At 37.6% G+C, this 4,272-nt stretch overlaps 1 long non-coding RNA gene across 1 annotated transcript in view; it reads left to right on the top strand.

The window, feature by feature from the left end:
- Positions 1 to 3,641: 3,641 nt before the first annotated feature.
- Positions 3,642 to 4,272, top strand: part of LOC116696993 (uncharacterized) — a 3,114-nt gene continuing 2,483 nt past the window's right edge. Inside the window, exons 1-2 of the long non-coding RNA XR_004333880.1 lie at positions 3,642 to 3,777; positions 4,095 to 4,209. This is a non-coding gene — a long non-coding RNA (uncharacterized LOC116696993). The remainder of the gene's footprint in view (positions 3,778 to 4,094; positions 4,210 to 4,272) is intronic.

Consider the following 4,272-nt stretch of genomic DNA (forward strand, 5'->3'; position numbering starts at 1 on the left):
CGCATTACTCGGATAATACTTGTACTCGGCAAAAGTGCTTTATCCGTCATTTATCCGCTCATCCCTAATTGTAACATCAGCTAAAGTTAACATTTTCCCGCTAACAGTTAGCTATTTAACAAAACCAAGTCTGCGAACTAAAGGTTAAGGCTAACTCTAAACTTATTAAGTTAACAAGTAATCTAATTATCAATAATATCTACATTTCATAACGTTACAAACTTAATAGCCATTTTTAAGTTTTGCATTGAGGTAAAGGCAAGATTAATTCTTACAAGGGACGCGCCAGCCGGATACAATCTTGTTCCAGACATATTAGGCTCTCATTAGTGTCTTGTTATTATTACCTCAACGTTAGCTACTTAGAAAACCATTATTACATTTTTGAAAATCACAGACTTGAAAAATCAACATTTCTTTGCATTTCTTTTACAGTTAGCAAGCTAGTCAGTTTTACATGTGCCTCTGGTGTGTGTGTGTGTGTGTGTGTGTGTATTGTTTCTCCCTCTGTGTTTCTCTGTCCCTCATTCTGCTACAGAAAACTCAGATAGGACACCAAAAGAAAAAACCATGCTCCTGCAAGTGGGCTTAGGAAGGAGAACTGTACGTCTTAGTGACGATGCTGATCACACGGAGGTACGCCATTTTTACAGCATGACACTTTAGTTAGTGTAAAAAAATATGATCAAATCAAGAAGATATCATTATGGAGATGCAATACCATAAATGTTGTCAGATACCAATACCATAGATGTTGGAGTGAATGAATAGTTTCATTACACAGTATTTAAAAATTTTGAGACAGACAAAGGACAAATTGGGAGAGAGCAGGGGAAATTACATGCTACAAATGCCTGGTTCGGATTCAAACAATACATTGCAGTTACATGGTACGCGTGGAAGATTTGATTCTATCTTTCTAAAATTAGGTTTATAGTTGAGTATTTATGAATGTTTACGTTTTGCTATCAGTATGGTAATTTCATTAATTGTTAATGAATGAGCATTGATATTTTATGTCTACTGCAGTTTGTGGTTTTTAAAAACTGTGCATGTGCAGTTTTGGAAGAAAATATATTCTGGAAAGTTATAGGATAGGTGTTGAGTTTAGGTTAGATTGTAGCAAAAAAAACATTTGAGTGCTACAACATAACAACATAGCAAAGTAACACAATTATAGAAACATATTTAAAGTCAAACGTTTGGGCACTGAATGAATAGTAATTAAGTACCCTAACTTCTGCTACACAGTCGAAACATTAAGCACTCTGAAAAAATTAAAGGCAGCACAAGTGATAGCAAGAAGTGATTGATTCCAGTCCCCAGCATCATGTATATGGAATGTGGTATCATTACACACTTTCAATCCGTGATGGTTGGCTTCTTCAAAAAGCTGCAGGTGAGCTAATTTACACTGGGCAAAAGAGTTGAGCTTCCATACCAGTTCAGTACTTCATATTTTAAAACATGGATTAATAGATTGTCTTTTAAATGAATTCTTTTCTTCTTTCAAAGAAGGCAGTTGTCAAAGAAAGACCACTTCCCTGGCCCATGGTTCCCAGGGCTACACAGCAAAAATATTGAAGTCCTCCTCAAACAATGGAAAGAACATCATCTATCTTGTCCCCCTTCAAGAAAAGATTGACACAACCATCTTGTCATATGATGCACCGGCGTTCCAGAATATGCCAAGAACATGAATGCAGGACCTGTGGTACATCAGTTCCTATTCAGTTGCTGCCTTTCCACATTGAATCCTGTCAGTGTCATGATAATGCAAGTGATATGATTCAATGCTGTTGCGAAGAAATATAGATTTCCTTTTGTTGTTTAAGGCTTTATAATCTACACCTATTCCTAACATATAATGCATGTATTTGGGTTGGGTTGTGTTCTGCATATTAGAGTTAGATATTACATTACAGCTTTATTTTAGTAGGCCTATATACGTGATGTTACTGTGATTAACGAGTAAATAAATTATGCCACATGTTAGTAACAATATAAGAGTCAATAAATGCACTTTGGCTAACATTAGTTTTATGTTAGCTGGCTTGTTAGAAAACAAACATTAGCTAACGCTGTATATCACTAGCACAAGTTAGATATTACATGTTTGTAGACAAAATATTGATAATGATACTTTTTACCAGTCCTTGTGGAGAATTTTGAAGTTGTGCCAGAACAGGAGAAAGACCAGGAACCAGACGGTGTTTGTGTGGTAAGCAATTATTAAATTAAATTAACAAAGTCACAAAAGCTCAAATCAATACTGAAGTCTAATTGCTTGAGTGCAATACTATTCTTAACATAAATTGTAGGTAATGTTAATCTGATTTGTTCCAATCAGTCATTCTAATCTATCTAACAGGTACTGGCCCTGATGTCATTTCTTTTAAAATATTAGAAGTGAAAAGTGGATGTCAGTGTCGGTGGGTCCATACATAAACAGCGGGGCCCGATGTCTGAAATACACCTGGTGTGAATGGGACTCAGCGCCTTGATTATAACTGAACTGCTGCATAGATCACGCTTGCATCACATCTGCATGGGCATCACGCTGCACGTCCATCTGTAATCCTTTAGTTAAAATGATCCAGTTAATAGTTCAGTAACAGTTAATAGCGTTTGCTTTCTCAACCTACCAACTGCATAACATTAATATCTATACAGCGAAGCTGGCAGCAACTACACAGTAGAAGTAATGGAGTCGTTGTAGCGGGTTAAAAAAAACCCACCTTTCACCCCTCGAGATCCATCGCGTCCCTGCCCCATGTTTTCGCTGTAAAATAATGTATCTAATTGTGTCATGTGAACCCGTTCAATCGTGTGTTATCCTAAACCTCACTGTTGACTCCCCAGGATTCTTGCCCAATATGTGGAGAGCAGTTTGATGCTGAGGAGATGGCCCTCCATGCAAATTCATGTGGGGAAAAGCAATGTCACCATTTCACTGGAGTATCAGCAACAGTTGACACTTTATTTTACACAATGGCAAGCGGAACAAGGCCCTAACACCAATTAAACCTGTCACTAAAGGATCTGCGGCACAGCTCAGAAAGTCATAAATATGGTCCTACTAAAATCTTGGCCCTGAGAATTGCATCACAGACTGAAATCAACCACTTCCTTTGTAATTTACTTTTTTTCTATTAAATGCAGAATTTAGGTGAGCTTTGCATTCATAAAATTAAATGTTTTTTTAGCTTTGTTATTAATTATTTTAGATGTCTGTTTATGTCTGGATTTACAAATGTGTTTTTTTTTCAATAACCCCCCACACTCTGACATCCCTCCCTTAGTGGATGTATAGGACCTGAACATGTGTGTAATAACAGCAGAGTGTAAACTGTAATTTCCCCTTGTGGGATTATTAAAGTTTACATCATTATTATTATTGATAAAAGCCAACCACTGGTTCTACAGCATGAAGTAAGCTCAAGCAACCAAAACATTACATTCATACAGAAAGGGATTTCTCTGTTGTGGTAGGAGTTTGATTCATCAACTGTTAATTTAGCTGTTTCTGGTGAAATGTACAATATTTTGCTGCTTAATTATTATTTTAAACCATACCAGGTTTTTATTCACATTACTCCTTGAAACAATTAACTCCCTTTATTAATATCTATGTAGGTGTTAGGGCGAGCTTCCCAACAAATGAACCAGCTGAGGCAGGGACTGCAGGACACTATGTCATGGCCACTGTTGGAGGCCAGGCCAGATGTGGTTCCAGTGGTTTTCCCACGTCAGTCTATGGCTAAATGCAGTGCTCAGGTATTTTGATCCATGTTGTTAGAGATACATTGCTGATTTAAATCCTGCTCTGTCATGGCAGTGTGCGCAAATGAATATTTAGACTTTTCTCTTTGGCGCCAGTGTATGGAGCTGCCGACGCAGCAGAGCAGCTGAGGTCAGCTGGATCTAACCCGGACCTTTGTTGCTCTGCACAGGCGCCATGGGAGGAAGCCAAAACCCACTGTGCACACAAACATGGCTCATAGCGGTTTTAAAATTGGCAAAGTATCCCTAAATTAATCTGTTTTGCTTTTGTACTGTTCAATTCATTTATATTTTTCAATTATTACATTTAGATGGTTCTAGACAACATCATCTGGCCTGGAGAAGAGAAAAAGGAGGATGACAATGGATGCTCTGTTGCAATCCAATGCAAAATGGCTGGCTAACTACGTCACTTTGTGGAGACAGGTACATCATTTTTGTGCTTTCCCAGTTGTGTGCATTTTGGATCTACAGCTATGTTGGAACACA

This window comes from Etheostoma spectabile, chromosome 10 (genome assembly GCF_008692095.1).
Source record: "Etheostoma spectabile isolate EspeVRDwgs_2016 chromosome 10, UIUC_Espe_1.0, whole genome shotgun sequence".
Classification (NCBI taxonomy): Eukaryota; Metazoa; Chordata; class Actinopteri; order Perciformes; family Percidae; genus Etheostoma; species Etheostoma spectabile.